General features: G+C 45.0%; 1 pseudogene; it reads left to right on the forward strand.

The window, feature by feature from the left end:
- The first annotated feature begins 3,440 nt into the window (after positions 1 to 3,440).
- LOC148183386 (uncharacterized) overlaps positions 3,441 to 26,938 on the forward strand; it is a 30,040-nt pseudogene continuing 6,542 nt past the window's right edge.

A 26,938-nucleotide genomic window follows, 5' to 3' on the forward strand; every position in this document is an offset into this window, starting at 1 on the left:
GGCTTCGGATGAGACGCCTCAGCCTCAGGCAAAGGTTAGAGTGAGGAATCTGGTCACAAAACAGTGGGAGGGTCCCTATGACCTCATTGCTTCGGGGCGAGGGTATGCTTGTGTATCCACAGATACTGGGGTACGCTGGGTACCTGTGAAGTGGGTTCGTCCTGACCTACAACCGCAGAGGCAGTATTCGACCGGCGAGCGGGCTGGAGGCCGTGACCAAATTGGAAGTGATCGGATGGGTGGGCCAACAGATGAGGACTCAGATGTAGATGATGTGCGTGCTCACCCCGATGGCCCATCCACAAGCAGGTGTTGATGCTGGACAACTGTGTCATTTATTTTTGAGTTTTGTTGTTTTTCTGATTTTTTTTGGGTTTTTTTTGTAATAACGAAAGGGTTAGATATCAGCCTGAAATTATAGCCTTCTGATTGTATGGAGTATTGTATTTTCCTATTATTTATCCTTATGATTGTTTATAATGTTGCTAGCTTCTTTGTTAATTTTTCTTTTTTCTTTTATTTTTGTTAAACCAAAAAGGGTGAGATGTCGCCCTGAAAACTCAGCTTCTGAGCTTGCTAACAGTTTTCTAAGGACTTTCCCAGGACAGTGACTGTAAACATAGATATGTGTACATTCTTTCTGTTACATGTCTTGTGCTGGGCATCTCTCATGGCCAGTGCAGTGAGAAAGTGTTATCCTGACCATCCAATCCCTGGCCGTGGTCGGAAGCCTATAAATCCTGGGAGGAAAAATAAACTCTGCGCTTTTTCTTTCACCACACCTCAACCTGTATCCGTGTGATCTATTCATCTTCAGCGGTAACAGTCAGTTCTCAGAAATGGCCAGTTATTGGCCAGGAGAAAGAACTCCCATCAGCCTCTAGCAGCCTTAACTTCCGTGTCTCTTACTTTTTTTTTTTCTTAAATGCCAATCCATCACATTGATCAACCTATATTGGTTTCTGTTAACCATTTTAATTTTAGAATTGGCCGCTCCTCAATGACTGCCGCTAAAACCCCTCATTGGTGAGGCAGAAAACCCATCTGGCCCAGTTTATGTCGCCCTAGTAGCCAAATTGTGGTATTTATCACATAAAGTTTCACCTGGGCACAAACATGTGCTTCCTCATTAACCCATGCTGTCAAAAGTGTTTTACTAACTCAAATCAATTGCATGCCTCCCACCCCCATAACAGGTGTTCCCAGTGTATTCAGAGGCCATGTAACAGGCCATGCAAACGAGGGAACAATGGTGACATCTCAACCCATATCCAGCAAGGCAGCTTTTGTTGTTAGGGTTCCTCCATCGGGGTGCTGAAAAGTAATAGGTTTAGTTGGTTTTGCTCCTGATAATGGCAACATAAACATCAGCTGAGGGGTTCCCATTGACCCAAAACCACCATCTCCTCTATGCATGATCCCTTGTCTAGGAACCCTGGCTTTAAAGGGTATCAGCTGTTCTATTTGGGTGCCTTTTGGAATGTGGATGGGTGATCTCAATGTTTGCACCATTATCCCAATACTGCCTAAATAATCTGCATCAATCAATCCGGGCAAAACAAAAATGCCTTGCTTTGATGTGGATGATTTCCCTATCAGTAGGGCACTAAGCCCATGCCCCAAGGGTCTGTGTGCTGTTGATGGAATGACCTGTACATCGGTGTTCTTCAGGGTTATTTCTATTCCGATTTCCAGGTCTACTTCTGTGCTGCCTGCTGTTGCTGAGTTGAGGATGTCCAGACAGCTACCTGGTTGTGAGGGAACATTTGTGTCATGGCTTGTCCCCCTTTTGGCCTTTCTCGTTTCTCAACGGTGTTCCATCTTTTTTGTGTCTCAACCTGCACTTGCTGGCCCGGTGCCCAAACTTGTCACATCTGCTGCAGTTTCCTAAGAAACCAGTAGATGTCGCTGTTGGCTTTGTGGCTTTAACTCAGCACTGAGCTTTAAAGTGTCCAGTTTTACTGCGGTTAAAATACTTTGGACCAGAACTACATTTTCCTTGTTGAACCAGTGGTTTAAGGGCACCTGCCATCACTTCCGCTAGGTTAATGGCTTTTTCTTTGGGAGTTCCAACCCTGGAAAAACTTCTATCATATCTACTAAAGTGGTAGTATGTGGCAAGTATGCAAGGTTCTCTTACAGGTGGGATTTGTATTCTCTAATGACAGCTGCATAACTAATGTGGTTTTTACCTCTGGGGACTTTCCCGGAACTCAATCAATTGCACCTCTAAGATGATCTAGAAAACTCATGAAAGTCTCCTTTGCTTCTTGCTTAATAGTTTTATAGGATTGTGACGGAAGTCCCATATCTGGAACAGAGTGGAATGCTTCCTGTGCTAGCTTCTGTGACTGCTGCAAAATTGCTGCATGTAACCATGCTTGAGTTTGTGGATCTGCAAAAGGCCCTCTCCCCAATAGCATGTCAGGGGTGGCAAGCTACTGCAGATCCCCTTGAGGGAGCCCGAGGTTTTCAACCACGGCAGCGTCTACCCATCTTTCCCAGTCTGCTTGCCACAGCAGTCTCTGTGTGGGTTTTAAAAAGGTGTCTGCCAACTTTTTACAATAAAATGGAGCCAATAAACCTCTAGTAAAAATGTGGTCCAGCAAGGTCTGTACATAAGGATTAGTTAGCTGATATTGCATTACAGCTTTTCGCCCCTCTCTGATGAGCTTCCAATCCAGTCCTACCCACTGCTGTTGGTTCGGGTTACCGGGGACAGAGATTACTGGCAACGCTTGTGGAATAAACTCATCCTCAATCAGGGCTTCCTGTATAATTCCCTGCCACCACCAATCATCGGACGCAGACCACCTGCGGAAACTTCCCCAGGGTTCTCTCCTCCTTCCGCTGATGCATACGCTTCTGATGGTCGAGTCGAGGGATCGGACATTCTTCGCATACCACGATACCAATCCTAATCTAGGTCCTGCCACACTTTCTCCCTTTTAGCTTCTCACTCTCTCTGTTTTCTCCTCTCTGCCTGCCAAACTGCTTCATCCTCCAGACTTACAGGGCAGACAGACCTCTTATTGGGGCTATCACCTTCGGAAAACTGGGATCTGTGTTCCTCACAGCCCTTACGGTCCTGAGAATCGCTACTGTGATAATCTGACCTCATTCTGATCCCTCATTCTTTTTCCTTTCCGCTATCACCAGCAAGCTGTTTTTTTCTCTTTCCCTCATTTATTGATCTATCAAAGCTCTGAGCTCAGCTAATTCTCTCTGCTGCTGCCTACTCTCTTCTTCTTCAAAGCAGCGCAAACTTTCTGTATGTTAATACCCGCAATCTACATTTGAATACCCGCCACAGTCATGCAGAGGTGAATTAGGTGGTGAAGGGGGAAGCAGGGGAAAGACTTGTCCCCCTGCTGCTATGGTTAACTCTTCAAGGGGCGCCCGTGCCTCGGGCCGCCGCTCCGCTGGGCTGCCCCGGGCGCATGCCCGCCACTCCGGCTGCTTGCCCCGCGGCTGCCGCCAGCCTGTGCCGCGCAGCGTTGCCCGCGCACTCCTTGCCGCTCTGCCGCTTTGGCCCCGGCCTAGCCGCTGTCCGCCAATGCGGCGCTGCCCGCGCGCTCGCCCCAGATCCCGCCAGTCGGGGCACTCACCGCTTCTTGTGTCCCCGGGTGCCTCGGGCGGTGTAAGAAGTCCTCTATGTCCTGAGACCGACTTTCTCAGGGCTTAGAAAGCTGCGGTCTTTCCCTTGTGAGCTTTAAACTGTGCAAAAAGCAGCTCACAGCTCCAAGGTAATTGATAGGTCCAAGGCTAGCGAGATCGACCTGTGGATCTCCAGCCGCACGTATGGGCTCCGGAAAGCCCATACAATGGACACCAATTGCTATTTAAATCCCCCTTGCACCCCCGGGAGGCAGTCCTCCTTGCCGCAGTCCAAGGGGGGGGGGTTATAGCGAGGATTAGAGATACAGACAAGGAGGCTCTCTCCTGCCGGGACTGGGTCCCAGCTTTTAATCAGAAGTCGTCCAGGACAGAAAAGAGAGAGAATCTGATCCCGCGCTGTCTTTTGAACAGAGGGAGAGGGGGAAGGGAAAACAGGTTACAACCAATCGGAAACAACTAAAGTGGAGGAGTGGGGGGGAAGGAGCTAACACACTACAGATCAGAGGGCAAGTCCCAGGAATACACTAAGTTTCTAAATGCAATACAGCACACAACTGATCCTTGCACCTGAAAAGGAGCAGCATAATGTTGAGGCTTTTGCAGGTGTGCTTAACTTACAGCCTCTTTACAGAGCATGCTGACCCTAACAGTAGACTGCCAAAGAAAACAAGGTGATAAGTATTCCTGCTCGTTGAGCAAGAGCAAGGATCAAACAAAGTTCTGCAAGCATCTAGTAATTTGCTTTAAGATAAAGATAGTAACGTGTTTAGAGAAGAATGAAAACAGTGTTATAAACTAGAGCTATAAGTTTGTATTCTATTTTTAGATGCTTGGCAAAAACTATATAAGTATTGCAAGAACAAAAAATAAAGGTCTCAGTTCCACATCACATTGGTGTGCTGTCTGATTCCTGCCTTAAGATTAGACTTAACATCTGGTGACCCTGACGTGATGAGCTTTGGTCCCGGGCGTGAAGAGTCTGGCATAATCTAAGGCTGAAAAGAAGAAGAATCCCACGGCGGTTGCGACCGGGCGTCCGAGAGAGACGCGTGTGGCCACAAAACCGGTGAGTCGGCAGCCTTTGAGCTGGAAATTGGTGGCATGGGCAATGCTGTATCAGCCGTAGAGAAAGCTACAATAGAAGCCTTGCTCCGGATGAGTCAGAAAGCAGGGACTCCATTAGATCATAAGCTTCTGACAGATTTATTATTTTGGGCAAAGCGGCAGAAATTAATCACTGAGCCTGCCGATGTTTTTACTAATGCCGCCTGGAAAAGGGTGGGAGAAGACTTGTGGCTAGCTGTACAGTCTGGCTCAAAAGAAGCTAAAGCTCTAGTGCAAATGTATCGTCAAGTTAGATTAATGATAGAGCAGTTGAGTGCAGAGGCTGAGATCAAAGCAGCTGTGAAGAGAATTTACGCTGCCGCGGAAGGAAAAGCAGCTGAAAAGTCGAGTAACAAGCAGCCAGGGAGTGAAAATGACTGTGATCAGAGCAACGAAAATATTCCTGTCCCTCATATGGTTGCTGCTCCAGTGCGTAAGGGACCCTATGACGATTTGATTCCACCATGGGACTGCAATTCCCAAGTCCCGCAGACATCGTCCCTCGTAAACCCCTCAGTGCCACCACTGCTCTTTGCAGTGAAGGAACGGACGGTTTTTAGGGCTCTGATATGGGAAACGGCAATCACGAAAAAGAGTAAGGACACTGTGTCTCTCAGTCGAACTTGACAGATTGTAATTAATACCTTAAAAAACAGAAAAGCGAGATATGCTGAGGCTGTGAGCCCTGTAATTCTACCTGCGTCACAGCGGCAGATGCCTTTACCTCCCACTGCTGGGCAAGCTATCTCCTATCTATGCTGCCCATGGAGAGAGGGAGGGAGAATCAGAGAGAAGAAAATAATGAAAAAAAAGTTCCACAGCGAACGCTGAAACAACGAACAGAATCTGTTCAGTTATGGCAGGATGTGATACATCCAGAAATATTTGCTTCATTTTTGGAGTCACTTTTAACATTACAATCTTATTTAAGTTCCATCTTTACTACCCTGGAAGAAAAGAAGCCAAATTTAGACTAGTTTCCACCCGAACCAGGGGGACATGGGAAAGCACTGAGGTGGGCGCAGAGAACAAAGGCACCCCGGAGTAGAAGCAGTGCAAAAGTTCCAAAGCCACACTGATAAGCTGCAATGATCGCCTCTGTTAGCACCTGGCCGTGAGAGACTTTTCGTGTAACATCGCCTGCTTTTGTAAAATCGTGCCCTTTTTTCCTATATCGGCGAACAACAAGAGAGATTGAGAGAAAAAACTGCGTTTGTTAAAGTTAACTTTGTGAGGTTTTTTTTTCTTTCTCTCCGCTTTTCCTCTCTGCTAGAGTATGTGGGGGATGACGAAGAAAGATAACAGCAGCTGCAGCAGCAGCAGAGCGGGCAGTCCACCCCCCTGCTCCCTCGCTAAGAAAAAGCACCGGGATAATACCCAGTTTGTTAAAAAGTCATGATTTATTGGGTTTTCAAAATATTTTTATATACCCTTTTAGAGTTAAGTTTGTGTTTTAAGTAATTATGAGTTTATGCAATTGCAGTTTTTAGAGTTTTACTGGAGAAATTATTGTAGTTCTTTGAAAGTCAAAAAAAAAAAAAAGAAGCGAGAGAAAAAGTGTTAAAAGTGTTTAACAGAAGTTGCCTTGCAATAATTGGTTTTAGAACTTAAGGTTAAAACATGGTGTGATTTACAGCTTCTAGGAAAACCTTCCAATTAATGTTATCTACAGCATTATGTTGCTATGCATACTGATATCATGTGCATATTGTCCATATCACAGGCATGCGTTAGTGTTTTTGAAGGGTTGTTACTGGGTGTCCTGATTTAGGGCAAATTTGGGAGAAAACTTCCAATGGGGCCCTCCCCCCAGGGAAGCAAACCCACATGGCCCCTTTCTCCCACCCCCCAACCGGTTCAGGAAGAGATTTCTCTGAGAGAAGTGGAAAAAAACCTGTTTATTTAACAGGCACAGCACTACCCAGCACAAGAATGAACAATATCAAATTACAAAACCTCTCGCCGCTCTGAAGAGATGACAAACTTCAGAGGGTCTCTTTCCTGTGGGTGTTCGCTCTGTTTTCAATCTCTCTGGCGCTGGAAAATGCCGCTGCCCAGGCTGGGCTGCCAGTAGTCCACGGGTGTAAGCTCCCGGTGCTTCCCCAAGTCCCCAGTCCAGAGCAGGTTCGATTAGTTCCATAAAAAAGGGAAAGAAAACAGTCCAGGAAGACCTCTCTGCTCGGGCTAGCTGGAAAGCCAAGGCAATCTGTCCCTTGTTGTCTGTCTGTGCTGTAGTCAAAATCCCATCCGGGGATGCGGGGGGAGCAAGTAGTCTCTGATAACAGACTCGGTGCTTCTTTTCCACTCACTTTTACTCTTAGATGGAATTTTAAGAATACAAAACCTATTTCTGGGCTAGGTGGATGAATGGGGATACAATTTAACATCACACTCACCCCAGGACACTGGGTTACTCCCCCACTTCCTTGCTCAGTCATAATACATCTGAAAATGTTTCAGGATCTGTTCACAGAATCACAGGATTATAGAATCACAAGGTTGGAAAAGACCTTTAAAGTCATCTAATCCAACCCATGCCCTAACACCCCAACTAATCCATGGCACTGAGTGCCACATCCAAACTTTTTTTAAACACATCCAGGCATGGTGACTCCACCACCTCCCCAGACAGACCATTCCAGCACTTTATCACCCTTTCCATAAAAAAAATTTCCTAATATCCAGCCTAAATTTCCCTTGGTGCAGCTTAAGACTATGTCCTCTTGTTCTGTCAGTTGCTGCCTGGAAAAAGAGACCAATTCCCATCTCACTACAACCACTTTCCAGGTAGTTGTAGAGAGTGATAAGGTCACCCTTGAGTCTCCTTTTTCTCCAGGCTAAACAACCACAGCTCCCTCAGTCATTCCTCATACAGCTTGTATTCCAGGCCCTTCCACCATCCTTGTTGCTTTCCTCTGGATACATTCAAGCATCTGAACAGCCTTCCTAAACTGAGGGGCCCAGAACTAGACACAGTAGTCAAGGTGCGACCTCACCAGTGCCAAGTACAGGGGAAGAATGACCTCCCTGGTCCTGCTGGCCACAGTATTCCTGATACAGGCCAGGATGCCATTGGCCTTCTTGGCCACCAGAGCACACTGCTGGCTTATGTCCAGTCAGTTGTCAACCAGTACCCCCAGATCCATTTCTGCCTGGGTACTGTCCAGCCACACCATTCCCAGTCTATAATGTTGCAGGGGGTTACTGTGGCCAAAGTGCAGGACTCGGTACTTGGACTTGTTAAACTTCATGTTATTGGATTCGGCCCATCTATCCAACCATTCCAAGTCTCTCTGCAAAGCCCTCCTACCTTCCAACAGATCGACACATGCTCCCAGCTTAGTGCCATCTGCAAATTTGCTAATGACAAACTCAATCCCCTCATCTGGATCATCAGTGAAGATATTAAACAGGACTGGCCCTGTGGATGCTAACTCTGAAACAGAGAGCTTGTGAAACTGCAGGCCACATAGCCTCTCAGTCTTGCCTGAGAAGGTGGCCTGGGAAATTCATGGGGAGGATTCAAAACAATCCTCAGAGACAGAAAACAGCCTTGCAGGTGTTGTTTTTCTGTCCCTTGTTTTCTTTGCAGGAGAAGGTCGAGGGGTGTGTGCCCCACTGACCAATGATGGTGATGTAGTAGTTTGCTAACCAATAAGAGTTTCCTTTCTGTACTTTCCATGTATCGGTCTATAAAGAGACCTGAAGTAATAAACTAAGAGAAATTCTCCTGATTGACTCCTGGAGAGTCTGTGTCGTTCAATCTCACCGTTCCTAATAGAGCGACATGGCCCCAGCACAGACCCCTGAGGAAGACCACTAGTCACGGGCCACCAGCTGGATGCAGTACTGTTCACCATCACTCTCTGGGCCAGGCCATCCAGCCAGTTCTTAACCCAGCAAAGAGTGCTCCTGTCCAAGCCATGGGCTGCCAGTTTTACCAGGAGTCTGCTGTGGGAGACAGTGTCAAAGGCCATGCTGAAGTGCAAATAGACAACATCCATAGCCTTACTTGCATCCACCAGGCTGGTCACCTGCTCATAAAAGGAGATCAGGTTGATCAAACATGACTTACCCCTCCTAAACCCATGCTGGCTAGGTCTGATACCCTGGCCATCCTGTCAGTGTTTTTCTAATCTTGTACATAATTTGTATTAAGTGTAAGTTAATTTTTAATTTCAAAAGTGGAATTTTCCCAATGACTTCATTTTGTTAGCATGTCTTCTTGATGGCGACTGAAGAGATGGGACTTACTTGCTTCCATGAAAGAAGTAGTTTATTGATTACAAGGGCTCAGTATATATACCTTTTCAGATGTAGCTAAAAATAGCACTAATCATAACATTTGTTTCCTAGTGTTGGGAGTTAGGTGTCCTTCCTTTTGTTCTGTCTCACCTATGGAATTTTTACCCTTTAATGGCAGAGAAAATCTGACTGCTGGTACTTAGTGGGTACTTGAGAAACACAAAGAGTTTGGCTGGGCCCAGGGGGGAAGAGGGGCAGGAAAAAGGGAGAGCGGGAGCAGCTGGGAGCTGGCTGGTCTCTTCAGCTTTAGAGCAGAACTTTTGCTGGGAGCTGTTGAGGCTGGGAGAAGGGAATTTGCCATCACCTAGAATGAGCTGCTGCTGCTTCTTCTTTCTTCTTCATTTGTGGGCCTTGCAACTCCTATCCTACTGGGACGTGCGGCAGTGACAGCCACCACCGTGGAGCTGCTGATACATCTCTCTTCTCATCCACCAGCCTAGGATTCCTACTCATTCCTGCTGTTCCAGCTATCTGTTCTGCTGAGTCCTGCAGGGGCACCAGGACTGACTGCCCAAGGGGGTTTGTGAAGCAAAGCCTGTCCTTCATCTGCTATTTTACAATCCCTCAGCCCGCCTGAGACTGCATCTGCCCAGATGCAGCCCAGAGGGGGGGGAGTTTATAGCAAGGACTAGAGATACAGACAAGGAGGCTCTCTCCTGGTGGGACAGAGTCCCTGCTTTTAATCAGAAGTTGTCCAGGGCAGGAAAGAAAATCATATCCTGTGCTGCTTTTTAAACTGAGGGAGAGGGGGAGGGAAGAACAGGTTACAGCCAATAAGGAAGAATCAAAGATGAGGGGTGACCAGGAAGGAACTAACATCTTACAGATCAGAGGGGGAGCCCCAGGAAAATACAATGCAACACTTCACCCTTTTTAATTATATAAAATTAAAAGAAGAGCTTTGGGCTTATTTTGATACAGAACACGAGTTTGTCCACCACTCGTGATTGGCAGGCCGGTTAGGTTGTTTTCGGTCCACTAGTTCTATGTGGTTGACTTCTGAGGTAGTGGGGATTAAACTGCTGAGGGCTTTTAAAATCAAGCAACAAATAATTCCGAATGCTAGAACTATCAGGAACAAAACAACAAAAAACAACAGGATTCTTTTAACTATCGAAGTCCACCACCCTGTGAGTCCCCAGCCTTTGAACAGTTCACTAAACCAGTCTTCAGATTTTTGCTTCACTTGTCCAATCAAGTTCTTCATCTCTTGGAGGGCTACGTGAACGCTGGGAGCTTTCGAGGTCAGGTTTAGGCAACAAAGGCCTCCAAATTCCTGGCATTCATGCCCACGCAGCAGCAGAAGGAAATCTATGGCTGCCCGGTTCTGGAGCGTAGCCTGCCTGGTGATCTCGTCTTCTAGGAGGGAGATGGATGTTTGACCACCCAGCACTCTTGGTGTCCTAACTCACCTAGTGCTTTGGCAGCTGCAACCCATGGAAAAAATACGGCTGCAGCAATTTTTTATGATTTTGCCCAATGAAAAATTTAAGAATCACAGTTTGGGTCCAAAATATCAGCACTTTTTTTGTGGACTTTGTGGGTCAAATTGTCTTTCCAAATCCATTTAGTAATTTGGGTTTGGTTGGGTGCTAACAGGGTGTGATGGATTGGCATTTAAGAAACAAAGGGAAACACCTAAAGAAGTTAAGGCTGCTGGAAGCTGATGGGAGTTTTTCTCCTGGTCAATAACTGGCCATTTCTGAGAATTGACAGTAGTTTTGACCATTGAAAAGTGACATCAACCTGTGAACAGAACCTTAAGACCTAAGCCCGGGAATTTCTTGCTCTCTTTGGTTTCCAGCTTTTGAAGAGGTAACAGGGCTCTGGTTCAGCCTCCTCACCTCCAGGCCGGACTAGGCCGTGGGGGGGAGTGGGGCTGGCTGGGGCTCTGCAGGTCCCAAGGAGGAGAGAGACTGTAAAGTGTGAGGAGCCCCTTCTCGGAGGGCTCACTGGGCCTTTTACAGTGGGCCTGCCGGGCCAGACTGGTCCCTGGCTTGGCTGCAGTTTCTGCCGCTGCTGAGTTTCACCAGAGACTGCTGAGTAAGGGGAGGGAAAGCCATTAACCTGCAGCATGCTGAGACAGTAGCCACACTCCCCCAGAGCAGCCATGAAAAATCTTCCATGGCAGACAGTTCCAGCCTCTGCCCTGGCAGAGATCACAGGACCATCCACAAGGTCTGGGCAAAATTTTAACCCTTTCACTACCCATATGAGACTTGCAAATTAATCCTTTTTTCCAGAGATAGGGGAAGAGCGAGAGTGATCAAAATGTAAAGAGACAACATAAACTATCAAAGCCAGTGAAGAAAGGAATTAAGCTTCAGATGGGGGAGAGAAATAAGGAGATGCTTTAATAAGCTGAAATATTCTTTTGTTAAAACTATGGAGATGGACAGTAGTGTTCTGAAAAAAAATCCTTTAATTCATGATAGAGTATTTTGGGGGGAATGGAGTATTTCAAAGTGTGAATGTAAACAAATAGTGAAGTAGTTGTGATACTATGAGATGCTGGAACAGAAAAAGAGAAGTGATAGTTGTTGAAGATTTGTGGCCCTTAAGAGGCAAAGAGGAAACTTCTGTTTCCAGAGATGATCACAAAGACAGATGAAGAGAACTTTTTGCCTTTGAATAACTCATCCTTAAAATGACACCCCTTGAATCATGACCTAAAAACACACCTCAGAGTGGTGTAAAATGGGAGGAAAAGACCGATGACAGTTTTCCGGGCGGCTGGCATCAGAGAAATAGAAAGCCATGAGAAAATGGTTTTCTTGTGATAAACTCCATAGATTGACAGAAGAGAATTCTTTTTCTCTACAAAGACTGATGAAAAGACTACAGCAAAGTTGAGACTGTTTTAAACACCAGGTTTTTTTGTCTCTATGTTTTCATGTGAACAAAGAGAATGGTTGAGTAATGGAAAAAAAGGTTTCTGGAAGTTTTATTCTGGTTTCTTATTCTTGTAGTTTTGTTAATAAACTTTCTTTATTCCTTTTAAGTTTTAAACCTGTTTTGCTCTTGTTCTAATCCATATCTTACAGCAAGAAATGAGTATGTTTTCTAGTGTTTTTTTAGCTAATGCTTTAAAACCATGACACAGGGACAATGGCCCTATGGTACACGGCCCTCCTCAAAGCTGAGCTGGGATCCCTGCCCGTGCTCTATCCCCGCAAATCAGAAATAAACTTCTAGACAGGCTTCTTGGATGTGAGCAGAGAGGATCGTCTGCTGTAACCTGACTTAGAATACCACACCATTTTTTGGCTGTGAATTCTTCTTGATATGGTAATATGTGGTTATAGAGTTTAGTATCTGACAGCGAGTTGTAAGTGAAGTGGACACAATAACCTGCTGGGGAAGAACCCAATAACTCTAATTCTTGGGGTTCCTTATCTGCTTTGGGCAGTTATGGTAAACACTTCCACAGGGCTCTTAGCCACTACAGCCCACCACCTATGGCTTTCACGTGGCCGGACGCTGTGTGATTTGAGAACTGTGTTAGGCTTGGGAGTGTCAAAGCTGGCTGGAAAGTCTCTAGCCTGCAGTGGGATCCCTACCAGGCAGGTGGACATAGGGTCTTTTGCTCTGCAGTGGACAAGCAGACATTGTCTTGCTGGAGTGTCTGGGCCAGGGTCACCCAGATATTCTGGCGTGGCTGAGGGATGACCCAGGCTGCTGTCAGACTGCTCAGTGCGATCAGGATGACAGCTGGGGTAGGGCTTATCATGGGTTTGAGTGGGAGGTAGGTTTTCTCTAAAAGAAAAGAAAAAAACATTTTCAAAGCATGTTCACAGTCAGGGTGTGTGGGTCACAGAGTAACCAGAGGCTAGTATTGAGAGTCCACCAGCTATTCACCAGTCTTCACAGAAGGAAACGTGAACGCCGTTTATTTCTATCTTTAGCACACCTTTTATAGGGTTCTACAGGGTCCGCGGGCTAAGCAAGTTACTATTGGCTAACACACACAGGTTTACATTTTTTCTCCTATACACAAGGATATTGTTTTACTTTACTCTCTCTTCTGCAGGAAGGTTTCAAGGACTTTAGACTTCAATATCACGACTTATTCCAAAGGCTGGTTTGTGCAGACAGGCCTTTACTAATATATAAAATATATCAACAATTCCCCCTTTCTCTTTTTGCACAAACCAGGCTTTGGATGCGACTCATTCTAAACTTTTATAAAGACAAAATAACATACAACTTAAAACTGCCATCCCAATTAACACTATAAGTAAAGTCCGTCCCCCTTCTAACACAAGAGACCTCAACCATCCAGTGATACCTCAGCTGGTGAACTAACTTCCAATGGGGTCACTATCTTCTTTCAGGGCATGTAACCCATCCTGTAGCTGCTGTAGTTGCCCATGTATGGAAACTGAATGATCAGTAAGATTCAAGCAGCACATGCTTTCAAACTCCTCACAACCATGTCCTTGTGATAAGAGCAGAAAGTCAATTGCAGCTTGATTTTGTAATAATGCAAGACGTACACTACTCACATCGGCTGAAAGTTCACTTAACATCGTGGATGTTAAGTTCAATTCTTTCTTAGTCTAACAAGCGAGCCTTTTTAGAGTTGCTAAGCTTTAATTCATTCAGGCTTCACTTTGACTGTTTGATATTTTTTATTTTATCAGTTATATTCAGCAATTGGTGTAAGCTTGGATGGAAACAAAGTAAGCTTCCCAAGATAACAGGGTCTTCTATGTGGACTAGCAGGAATCCCATTCCATGCTCTATCTCCACAGATTAGGAATATGGAACTAGGTAATCGCTTTGGTAATTGTCCTGTGAGATTGCACTGTGAATAAAAAGCTTTACATTCAGTGTGACTAACGAGATCAACTATAGGGTTGACTGCAGCCTAGTGCTGCATTACTTCTTTGGAATGACTTTTTGTTGGGGGTTCAAACATTATCCATCCACCTGAGGTATTGGTGGAGCCTAACAAGTCCAATTCTTCTGGGGGCCCTAGAGTAACACTAAGAACTTGGATAATTTTCGCTTGCCAGCAGGCTTCAAGTTGTCTTAATGTGAATCTAACAGTGCAACTGCACTCTTGCAACATTGCCAATCGATTCAGTCGAGTCTCATTACTAACTAAACCTTTAAATGCTTGAGGATCCCATTCAGGGACTCTCATGAGACAAGTGCGAAAAGGATCTCCAGGTGTGGCTAAGCTCAGGCAAATTGATTTTAGGCCTGTCAAGTGTGATAGAGTGACCCATATGTTCTGTCGCTTTTGGATGTTAGCATACAGTTGACTGGGACTATACACAGCACAATTACTATAAGCAGTTGGTTCCATGTAAATGACACCATACTTGCAAACTCACAGCTAAAAATTTAATGTTAAATGAACTTTGAAAGATGCTTACACTAGCTCTTGAAGGGGGGGAATGCTTATACTTTATACTAATATAACAATTACTACACAGGCTAAACTCTTTATCTTAAACTATTATCTAACTACTTTTAACACACATGCTCTGGTATATATGTAGTCTAAGCGTGAAAGCAATTTGCTGAAAGGGTAAACACACAACTACAATTTGCTTTATATACAATTAGATGGAGTCTCTACACTTTTCTTAGATCTTCTACAGAATTTCTCTCACAAACAGACTATGATTTAACACGATTCAGTCTTGGAACGTTCACTGCTCCCGTGATGTCAGCTGGCAGCTGATCGGTGACTGAGGGCATCGATGTTCAGGTTGTTCTTCACATCTTTTTAAATCTTAAAACAGAAGATAACTGAAAAAAATTGGTAGAGACACAACATCATAATAACAACATAAAATTTCTGTTGGGAACTCTCTGTGTAGTGTTCAGTCACAACTGTGTCCTGACAGGTCCACTTCTGATCCATGTCTGGCATACCAAGGCTGTGTGATGACTTCTCTGTTCACTGGATCTCATGTGTTCAGAGGCAGACAGTCTGGTCAGATGAACAGGTGACCTTTTTGAACCTGCCAACAAAACACAGAGACTTCTCTCCTTGAAGTTAATGAATTACACTAATTAAATGCTTTTAAGGCATCAATTTCCCCCGTTTTCTTAAAAAAAATAAAAATGAGATGTACTTCTGTTATACACATCAACATTAACACAAAACCATATACACAATTAATAAGAACCTATACCAGTTAAAATCAATTAAATCATAAACATTATTAATAACATTTGTAATATAAAGCTGCTATTAATTACTAAAACACTGCACTAGCATCCCATAGTTTGCAAACAAACAGAAACAAAAAAAATCAGTGAAGGATTGGATAACCACCTCCGGAAATGATTTGCCAAGCCCACTTCAAAATTGATCCAGCTGTCATATTAATAGGGTCAAACTGCAAAGTCAAAAAGTGCCTCAAATACTGATTTGGTACAGAAAACATCTGGATCTCTTGGCAAACATTCCGTCCAGGTAAAGTCAAGGCTTGGCCACGGCCTTAGGCTTTAAACTGGAAAGATGCCTCTTAACATATTTCTACAACAAGGTTCTTAATAATAGCAGCTATGAGATGCTTACAGCACAGCAAACTGTTAAAATGCATTTGTACAAAGCAAGTGATCAGAAGCGTTAGGTACCAGTCCAAATAAACCATTCAGCAGTTGGTTTAATCTGAAGCCTCTCCCATGGCAGCTGATCCTCAGCAATGGTACATTTCCTTGAAATTCTGGAAACACTGAAAAATAATAAAGCAATAAAAAACAAAAACTGCAGAGATTGCAACAAACAATAGAACTCTTGATGAAACCAAGGGTGTCACAGACTGCATTCACTTCTATCCAGAAGCAGGTGTTCATCAGCATTCTGTCACAGCTGTGTCAGTTGTTGTCATCTTTATCTCTCTAGGAAAATAACTATACTTTGCAGTTTAAACAAGTGTCTCCAATAAAACATGAAACCATTTAAATTAAACAATACTTAAACCTGGTAAAAATTAATTATAACAAAAGGAAATAACAAAACTTTAAAAGAATATCCAAGTTATAAAACTTCAAAACATTCAAGCTTAAACATAATAAAACTTGACTTTTCTTAATTCTATTAACACTTAATCTATATTAAATAAAAACATAACTTAATCTTATTCTGTTACTACAAAAAGCAACTAAAAGTTTGATATATACCTTTTAAACACAATATAAAAATAACATGGATTCACTAAAAATATTATAAAAATGTAACAAATACATCACAATTCTATGTCATCTAGCTTTGAGAATAACTCACAATAACTGCAAATGTTACTAAAAATACTTATTCATAACAGAAATTTGCCTAGTATATGCTCAAATTGGTTAGGATTTTAAAGTGCAGTTTTTCTAGAGAAAAACCACAACAACACAGGATTTGGCAAGTTGCCATTCAGCTTTTGTAGCACTTTTCAGGAACATCAAGTCCAATTTTTAAACTAAAATCTAAAATCCAAATTGGTATATATGCAGTTATATGTGTTTTATATAACAAAAGAACTCACACTGAAATTACCTTATTAAAATTGTGGAGAAAACAATCAAATAGGTAATATATGCTCTAACTTGACTTTGTCTTGTACAGTCAAGTTTTCTTAACAAATTATTTTTTAAACCACAAATCTCTTCTGTAGATAACATTAATTGGAAGGTTTTCTTAGAAGCTGTAAATCACACAATATTTTAACCTTGGGTTCTAAAACTAATTATTGCAAGGCAACTTCTGTTAATATTCACCTTAAACACCCCCTTTTTTTTTAATCTTTCAAAGAATCACAATAATTTCTCTAGTAAAATTCTAAAAATTGCAACTGCATAAACGCATAATTACTTAAAACACAAAATTAACTCTGAAAGGGTAGATAAAAACATTTTAAAAAACCAGTGAATCATGACTTTTTAACAAACTATCCCAGTGTTTTTTCTTAGAGAGGGAGCGGGGGGGCTGGACTGCCTGCTCTGCTGCTGCTCTCTGCTGCTGCTCTCTGCTGCTCTTATCTTTCTTCACATCCTCCACATACTCTCGCAGAGAGGAGAAACGGAGTGAAAGAAAAAAAAACCTCACAAAGTTAACTAACAAATTGTCCTGGGTTGATTATGATGTTAAATTGTATACCCATTCGTCCACCTAACCCAGACACAGGTTTTGTATTCTTAAAATTTCATCTAAGGGTAAAAGTGAGTGGAAAAGAAGCACCGAGTCTGTTATCAGAGACTGTACTTGCTCCCCCCGCATCGGGAGTTTTGACTACAGCACAGACAGACAACAAGACACAGATCGCCTTGGCTTTCCAACTAGCCGAAGCAGAGAGGTCTTCCTGGACTGTTTTCTTTCCCTTTTTCTGAAACGAATCAAACCTGATCTGGACTGGGGACTCGGGAGAGCACCGGGAGCTTGCACCCGTGGACTACCGGGAGCCCAGCCTGGGCAGCGGCATTTTCCAGCACCAGAGGGACTGATAACAGAGCGAACACCCACAGGAAAGAGACCCTCTGAAGTTTGTCATCTCTTCTGAAGGGCGAGAGGTTTTGTAATTTGATATCGTTCATTTTTGTGCTGGGTAGTGCTGTGCCTGTTAAATAAACAGGTTTTTTTCCACTTCTCTCAGAGAAATCTCTTCCCGAACCGGTTGGGGGGGTGGGAGAAAAAAAGGCCACGTGGGTTTGCTTATTAGTAAAGGCCTGTCTGCACAAACCAGCCTTTGGAATAAGTCGTGATATTGAAGGCTAAAGTCCTTGAAACCTTCCTGCAGAAGAGAGAGTAAAGTAAAACAATATCCTTGTGTACAGGAGAAAAAATGTAAACCTGTGTGTATTAGCCAATGATAATTTGCTTAGCCCACGGACCCTGTTGAACCCTATAAAAGGTGTGCTAAAGATAGAAATAAATGGTGTTCACATTTACTTCTGTGAAGACTGGTGAATAAGCTGGCGGTCTCTCAATACTCCCCCAGCGACCTGACTCCTTTTTCCACATCCCACCGGGCTCAGGTCGCCTATCCGGTAGTGTCTATCTGCGCTCAGATCTGCTCCACCAACCTCGGTCCAAGGCCTCGTCCTACCGTGTGTGGACCCGTTGAAGCACCCCTGCCCGCAGGGTTCCGTTCGAAGCTCCAGATATTGAGAGACCGCCAGCTATTCACAACTCTTCACAGAAGTAAAGGTGAATGCCGTTTATTTCTATCTTTAGCACACCTTTTATAGGGTTCAACAGTGTCCGCGGGCTAAGCAGGTTACTATTGGCTAACACACACAGGTTTACATTTTTTCGCCTATACACAAGGATATTGTTTTGCTTTACTCTCTCTTCTGCAGGAAGGTTTCAAGGACTTTAGCCTTCAATATCACGACTTATTCCAAAGGCTGGTTTGTGCAGACAGGCCTTTACTAATATATAAAATATTATCAACAGGCTAGGAAGGTTTCCTCTTGCTCTTTCCAGTGGCGTCTTCTTTTGGAAGGAACTGACACTTGTTTTCCATCTCCTTCTGCTGGGGCTGGCTTTTTGGGAACAAAAGGCTTTACCTGCTTCTGAGGTATCCATTGGGGGCCTGTAGGGGTGGACACACACACATAGCCACGCCTCCCGGTGACAAGTTCATAGGGGCCTTTGGTCTGCCAGGTTACTGGGTCCCTGATTAAGACTGGTAGGCGCTGTGACAACTTAAATTGATCGCCACTGTTAAAATGCTGCGCCTCCTGGGGACTTGTTTTCAAAAGAACAATTCAGATAATTGATGGTAAACATGGCTTTGCAAAGCTTTAGCTGTGGTGAAATCCACACTGTCCCACTGCCCTGCCTGGCTAGGACTTGTTTGAGCGTCTGGTGGGTGCCTTCAATCACACATTGACTTGTGGGGGAGTAGGGGATGCCAGTTTTGTGTTCCACCCATCAATGCTGAACAAATTCTAGGAACTTCTTGGATTTATATGCTGGGCCATTATCAGTTTTAATTTCCCTAGGGATCCCCAGCACTGAAAAGGCTTGTACCAAGTGTTGTTTGGCATGTATAGCTTTTTCTCCTGCATGAGCAGAGGCATACACTGCCCCTGAGTATGTGTCAATGCTCACACGTACATACTTAAGGCAACCAAAACTGGGACTGAGTGATGTCTGTCTGCCACACTTCGCAGCTCTCAAGGCCTTGGGGGTTGACCCTGATACCCAGCGATGGCACAACCTGGAGCTGGCAACTGGGACAGGTGGCCACAATGGCCTTAGCCTGACCCTGTGTCAGCTGGAACTGACAGATCAGTCCTGGCACATTTTGATGGTATTGCTGGTGGCTCAGCTTAGCCTGCTGGAATACATCTGGAAGACGTACCTTTTTGGCTGGGATGGCAAGGAAATCAGCTTTGATGTTCCATTCTGTGATTTCGCCTGGCAACTCAGTATGTGACCTCACATGCATCACATAGAAAGGATGTTCTTGAGCTGAAACTAAATAAATAAGTTTTGAGAGCATCCTAAAGAGATGCTCTGTTGGGAAGGTAGAATTAGAAAGGAATTATAAATATGACTCCTTAGCCAGAAAGGCTAAGGAAGAAATACAAATGAAAGCAAGGTTAGAATAATTCAAAGAAACCGGTCTGGTATGCCAGAACACATTCTTTCCCCCGATAAAACTTAGCTGAGACCCTTCTTCCCAGCCTTATAAGGAAAAGTCCGAAGTACCCCTGAGATAAGTAAAAATATGCAAAAGCAGCGATTTCTATAGGTCGCACACAAATGTTACTGTATTAGTATACTTACAAAGATTGGTTAGTAAAGGAATAGAATATTCAAATGTATAGGTTATATAAGTAATTGTAAAGGAGAGCTCATTCTCTTGCTTCCTCTTGCTTCTATTCTTCCTTCTCTTTTTCCTGCTCTTTCTGCTCTTCTTTATCCTCTTTTTCCGGCTCTCTCACTTCTGTTCTGTTACTCTTTATTAGCAATCTTAAGTCTTGAAATCATGCATTCATCTTCTACCCCCTTTTGTATTGTTCTCTCTGAGCCTGCTTTGAGCTTCATCTGCTGGCTCCTAGCAAGGCTCTCTCTCCCACGCCCTGAAATAAACTACTAACATCGAACTCGACTATAGAGGTCTCTGCCATGTCCTGGACCGTCCACACCCCGAAGTATCTCTTACAATGCTCGTTCTCAATGTCCTTGAGAACTGCCTGCTCTGCTCTGGACGCCACCCCTGCTACGTAGGCTGTCGGTAACCAAATTGATTGGCTCTGAAAACTACTCAAAGGCTAACACAGCCGCAGTCATTTCGGCTACCTGGGGTGACCCCTCCACTAATTCAACATCAGCTTCCCAATGCTGAGTCTGGGAATCTCTCCAAGTCATCACCTGTTACCGCTGAAGATCAACTGATCACGCGGACACAGGTTGAGGTGTGGTGCAGAAAAGAGCAGAGTTTATTTTTCCTCCCAGGATTTATAGGCTTCCTACCATGGCCAGGGATTGGATGGTCAGGATAACACTTTCTCACTGCACTGGCCATGAGAGATGCCCATTACAAGACGTGTAACAGAAAGAATGTACACATATCTATGTTTACAGTTACTGTCCTGGGAAAGTCTTTAGAAAACTATGTTAGTGTCCTGGGGTGACTTTATGATACTGGTATCCCCAATCGTCTGGTTTATGTTATATATTAAGTTCTGTTTGGAGTTTTCCTTCCTAATTTGCCCTAAACTAAGACAGTTAGCAAACTCAGAAGCTGAGTTTTCAGGGCGACATCTCACCCTTTTTGGTTTAACAAAAAGAAAAGAAAAAGAAAAATGAACAAAGAAACTAACAACATTATAAACAACCAAAAATATAAATAACAGGAAAATACAATACTCCATACAATCAGAAGGCTGTAATTTCAGGGTGATATCTCACCCTTTCGTTATTACAAAAAAAAACAACCAAACAAACAAAAAAACCCAGAAAACAACAAAAACCCCCCCAAAAATAAATGAAACTAATGTCCAACATCAACACCTGCTTGTGGATGGCTCTCAATTTGGTCACAGAGGCAGAATCCATGGCTAAATTGCAAGGTGCCTGGGAAAACCTATGAAATGCTATGACAGCAGTCTGTAATTCTATCAATTGGGCTGATCCAGCCTCATGACTCTCTAAAAAAAAAACCAAAAAACAAAACAGCGACATCAATGGAAAGATTAATGTAATAAACTTGATGAGCAGAAACTGCTCGCAGAACCTCCTCCAGCATCTACTGTGCCTCTGGGGTCAGTGTCAGAGGTGACTTTAAAATCAGAGTCCCCCTTTAATCGACCAAACAAGGGAGACAGTTCTGTCGTGGTCAGTCCCATATAAGGACACAACCATGTGAAAGTCCATTAATATCTGGACACCATTCATGCAGTGTCTGCACTGAATGCAAAAAAATAATTGCACCTCCAAATGCAGGACTGTTTGTCCCAAAATCATTTTGACCCTCAAATAATTTCAGGGAGGTTGTAGAGACGAGCAGCAGGAAACTGCTTCCAAACTCCATATCATCGGCAAATGCCAGCAAATTTTCACAAGCCTTATGGCAAAATCTCCATTGATATCTCTATGTGGGCTCAGCATTAATGATAGCTGGCACCAGAAAGACAAATTTCGGTCTGTCATCGGGATGCAAAGGAATCGTAAAAAAACAGTCCTTCAGATCCACAATGAGGACTGGCCAATCAGCATTAAGCATGGCAGGTGAAGGCATGCTAGCCTGCAACATCCCCATGCTTTCCATCATAGCAGTAACTTTCTGGAGGTCTTGCAATAACCTCCATTTCCCAGACTTCATCTTGATACAGAAAATAGGAATGTCCCAGGGACTGGTTGAAACTCCAGATCACTGTGATCCAACTGTTCTTGCATCAAGTCACGGAGGGTGTCTAGTCTATCATGAGAGAAGACAACAGAAAACACTGAACAAAGAGTCAGTCTCAAGTTCTTCTTTGTGTTGAATGTGTCAGCATTGAGTCCAAGGCCCATCAGCAAATCTGACAATCGTGATGTCCACGCCAGTGTCAAAACCCACAGAAGCCAATCTCTGACAGCATCTCACCAAGGATGGACTGGGTGCAGACCCGTTCAGGATGATCCCTGGCTGTCAGAACAGCAGTCCGTGAACCCAGGGAGGTCCAGGCAACCCGAAGCCACCATCTCCCCGCAGCTGGGTCTCAGCTCTGCAAACATAAAACTCAAAAGGCACAAGGTGAGCAAATCCAGATCCCACAAGGATAGGAACAGGAGGCAGGAGTGTGGAACCCAATGCAGAAATGCACCCCAGGAAATCCGAATCAACGTCTCCTAGGTGAACAATGGTGCCTTGGGCAGTGACATTCAACCACGCCACAAGAAAAGCTCTCAAGCCCTCACCCACCGGATCAAAGCATTCGGAAGCACATGGAATGCCTGATACACTCAGCTGCACAGTCATCTGACAAGAGGACAAGGTCCAGAAGCCAGCCGAAGAGGCTCCAGCAGCCTGGGACCCCTGGCCCGTCAAGGCCACCGGCTTCTCCCCCGCGGTAGCACCACCCGAGCCAGTGGTAAACACCTCAGGACCTTGGTCTGCCACAGCCACAGGAGGCGACGGGGGAGGGCCGGCTCCAGCTGCAGGCTCGGCTGATGCCTGGGAACCCGAGGCGGGGGGTTTGGAAGCAGTTCGGCACAGCCCGCCTCCAGCGCCGGGAAGGACCGAGGCGCCGGTACAGGCACAGCCTGCGAAGCCACGGCATTGTCCTCCTCCGCTGCCAGGGAACAGCCCGGGCTCGCAGGGGGAAAAACCGGCAGCGTGGGGTCGGCAGAACCCGGCCCGGCGTCTGCAGCACTCGCAGAACCCGCCCCCATGCCCCACGAATCCGTAGTGGGGGGGGCAGCGCTGAGAACCGCCCCTAACAGCGTTTCTTCAGGGGCGAAAGGTCCAAGAAGCGGTGCCGGCTGCTCCTGCAGGGGAACAGCGTGCGTGGCTGCCGACGTGGGGCCCGGGCCCGGCCCGTCCCCCACCGCGGGGCAAGGCACGGCCCAGCCGCAGCAGGGACACGGGACAGGCCCTGAGGCATCCCCCAGGGCCGGCGCGGCCCCCCATTCAAGCACCCCCCGATGGGTCTGTGCCGGGAGGGCACACGAAAGAGGCGACCCCGCCCCGGGCTTCCACCGCCGGGGCGCGGGCCGAGGCGGCGTTACACCCCCCAGGTCCGCTGAGCCCCCGTTCAACCTGCTGGGGGCCCCGGCAATCCCGGGGGAGCTGACCTCGGGACCCGACCTCAGAAAGCCGCACCTTTGCCAGATCCCCAGCAGCCGGAGCAACCGGGGCTCATAAGCGACCAGGAGAGACTCGATCAGGGAATCACCTAAAGCATCCCAAGCTGACTGCGAAAAAATCGCTTCAACCACAGGGAAAAACCCCTCTATTCTGCCATACTCACACAATCGCTGAAAGTCAGCATACGAAACATCAATCCCCCTTTGATCAGACACCGCATGCCATATCTCCAAAACCAGGCCCTCCGTAAGAGAAAGCCCAAAACCATCCATAGCCACAGGCTAGACAGTACTCTGTAACACACGTGCAAGACATGGCGAGGTCACCAGATGTTACCGCTGAAGATCAATAGATCATGTGGACACAGGTTGAGGTGTGGTGCAGAAAAGAGCAGTTTATTTTTCCTCCCAGGATTTATAGGCTTCCTACCATGGCCAGGGATTGGATGGTCAGGATAACACTTTCTCACTGCACTGGCCATGAGAGGTGCCCATTACAAGACGTGTAACAGAAAGAATGTACACATATCTATGTTTACAGTTACTGTCCTGGGAAAGTCTTTAGAAAACTATGTTAGCAAACTCAGAAGCTGAGTTTTCAGGGCCACAATCACCGACTTGAGGGATGCCCCGGATTCATCAGTGAACACTCTAAGAGCTTTGAGCGGCCTACAGCTCTTTTTCTTGCTAGGAATGAGGTAGAATTCCTCTTGAAACAATTTGTGCAATGGTGCATGGACTGATATTTGTCCACTGTAGCTGACCAGAGCTAACTGGAGGTTAGCATTACTCTGCAGCAGGTGCTCAAACATCTCCTTGGTCAGGTTCTCAGGAGAGTGCTTTCCCTCCTCAGTAAGTTTGACTGAGAGGTGAATACACACAGTCAGAACCAGCTGGTTCCCTCAGCCTTACCCTGGCCTTTTGGATCAGCTGAGCCATCAGCTCTTGTGGCTTGGTGATGGTTTTGGGTCGTTGGTGGGAGAGGAAGACCCACTCTATGATTAAGAGTGAATCTCTCTGCCCTTCAGCCCATTGGAATATCAACCCATGTAAGTGTGGTAGTTTCTCCAGGATGATGAATTTGAAAGGCAGCTCAGGCTTATAGTGGTGCTCCAGTCTTTCTGTTAAAGCCCTCTGTGCTTTTTCAATTGTGATTTTTGCCTCTGGAGTCAGTTCCCTGGGAGAAAGCAGTTCTCTCTCCCCTTTCAATAAATTCAGCAGGGGGCCTAGGTCCTCATTGCTGAGACCTAGGCAAGGTCTGACCCAGTTCAAAGACCCGCACAGGGAATGGAGATCCACTAGGGTCTTGAGATTACTAATGAATTCCAATTTCTGCAGGAAAACAGTTCGCGTGGTGATCTTCAGGCCCAGGTATTTCCAAGATGGCATCTTATGAACTTCGTCCTCTAGCAGTTGGAATCCAGCAGAGGTTAAAACTTTAACCACTAGGTCAAGTGTGTGTTGTTGGAGTCTGGGATACAGAGTGTGTGCCCTTGTTTCTGATACTTAACTCTAAGATCCAGAAAAACATTGAATTTCATATAACATGAAATTCATGAGCATGTTTTCATGGTGATACATGAAAACAACAGTTAAAGTTAGAAAAAGCTAAAAGTGTAAGTGTGCAGATTAGAGCGTTTTCTTAAGTCACTGGGTGAAAAAGTTAGTTTAGAAAGCAGAAGAAAAGATGGAGGATTTAGGGTGTTGTCTCTTGTCCTTCTTTCTTCTTCATATTCTTCTAGAGGTTTTTGGGTAATAGTAAGTGATTGGTTAGAAAATGCTGCAGTGCAGCATACAGATGATGGGTCACTGGGTCATTAAGAAAAATAATATACGTGTCTATTGTTAATTGGGTAAGAGTAAGTATAATGATAAAAGAATGGTTTTGTTCAAGGCCATTTTGTTCTTTCAGACACAAAGTGAGCCACAAGGCTTTGTTGTACCATCAGAAGAAAGAAATGTGCCAGATTGCAAAGAATTAAGCTTGTGCAGCTAGTCTGGAGAGACCTTCCAAGTTTTGTAATGACCTTCTAATAAACACGAGAAACAAGATTCTAATGAGCTTGGGAGTTTTCTTCAAACCTAAATAACTGAGATAATCAGGGCTCCCCATGAGGGAGGATCCCAAAAGAATTCAGCCCAAAGGAGACTGAGAAATCCAGGAAGAAAAAGAAAAATACAGAAGTAGTGCAGCAGAATCAGAGAAAAAGAATTTTTTAGAGAAAAGTTACATGTGTTGCAGTATAGTGTCATTGGGGCAGCACACTGGCACATCATCCATGTAGTGTAAGATGATGGCTTCTCTTTTTTCAGCACATACAGGGGACAACAATGAAGCTACATACCACTGGCAGATAGAAGGGCTGCATTTTATCCTCTGAGGCAAAACTTTCTAGTGGTACTATTTCATTGGGGCTTCACGGTTGACCGTGGGGACCAAGAAAGCAAACCGTGGTGCATCTGCTGGGTGTAGGAGAATTTGGAAGAAAAAGTCTTTGATGTCTAGGACCGCCAATTGCCAATTTTGTGGGAGCATTGTTGGAGACGGCATCCCTGGTTGGAGTGACCCCATGTCCTCAATTGCTTTGTTTATTTCTCTCAAATCCTGAAGGAGGTACCACTTATACTGTCCTGGCTTCTTTATTACAAAGACCAGGGAATTCCAAGGGCTGGTTGTTTCCTCTATGTGGCCTTTGGCTAACTGTTCCTCCACAAGCTCTTTGAGCGCCCTGAGCTTTTCTTTATTGAGTGGCCACTGATTTACCCAGACTGGATTATCATCCAGCCAGATTAACTTTTGGGTAGGACACTTAACAGTGGCTGCTTCTAAAAATCCTGGGCGGTCTCAGGGATGGTTAGTTTGACTCCCCACTGGGACATGGTGTCTCTCCCACACAGGGGGCACTTGTAGTCAGTGAGAAATGGATGGACACTAACCAGTCTTCCATCCGGGCCCTCGATCTGAACAATGCTCTTAGAGACTTTTTCCAGTTTTACCCCTCCAACACCTTCTATTTTGCCCGCCACGGGTTGCAAGTCCCAATGTGAAGACCACACCCTTTTAGGTACGATAGTCACATCTGCCCCCATGTCAATCAACCCTTCCACATGGAGATGATCTGATCCGTGGGTTAGGTTGCTTCCCATGATGGGTTTATCCTCGCCAACCACTTCTGCCCAGGAGACTCCTGGTGTTTTGTCATCTATGGGACCTCTGATGAAACAGGGATCACCTCGGCTATGATTTGCCCCTTGGTCAAATAGAAGGGAGGCTGAGAACAACGTGCCAAGAGAGTGAGGTGTGTTAGGTTTCCCTTAATTGTCATGGGAGCCACCTCAATCTCCATGGGTGTGTGTGCTGTGTCCCAAATAACAAAATACCTACTATCTAGTCCTGCCATATCTTCTGAATTGTCCTGCAGGTCCACTCCAATGACTTTCCAATGAGTAGATCTGAAAAGAAAAGCTTCAGCAGTTACAAGTCTGGATCACTTTTGAGGCTGCCAAACTTTGTTAGACACGTGTTCCCCACAATTATTTTTCCACAGTCCCACACCCCGCTTCCCTTTCTCCCCCTTTTCAATTAAAATAGAACCTTTTTTCATTCTAGAGCCCGCTGCATTTATATCCTTGCGCTGGGCGGAGCTGCATTCTATTCCC

This window comes from Pseudopodoces humilis, chromosome 12 (genome assembly GCF_049639895.1).
Source record: "Pseudopodoces humilis isolate 2021_Gansu_Grassland_sample_001 chromosome 12, ASM4963989v1, whole genome shotgun sequence".
NCBI classification, from domain to species: Eukaryota; Metazoa; Chordata; class Aves; order Passeriformes; family Paridae; genus Pseudopodoces; species Pseudopodoces humilis.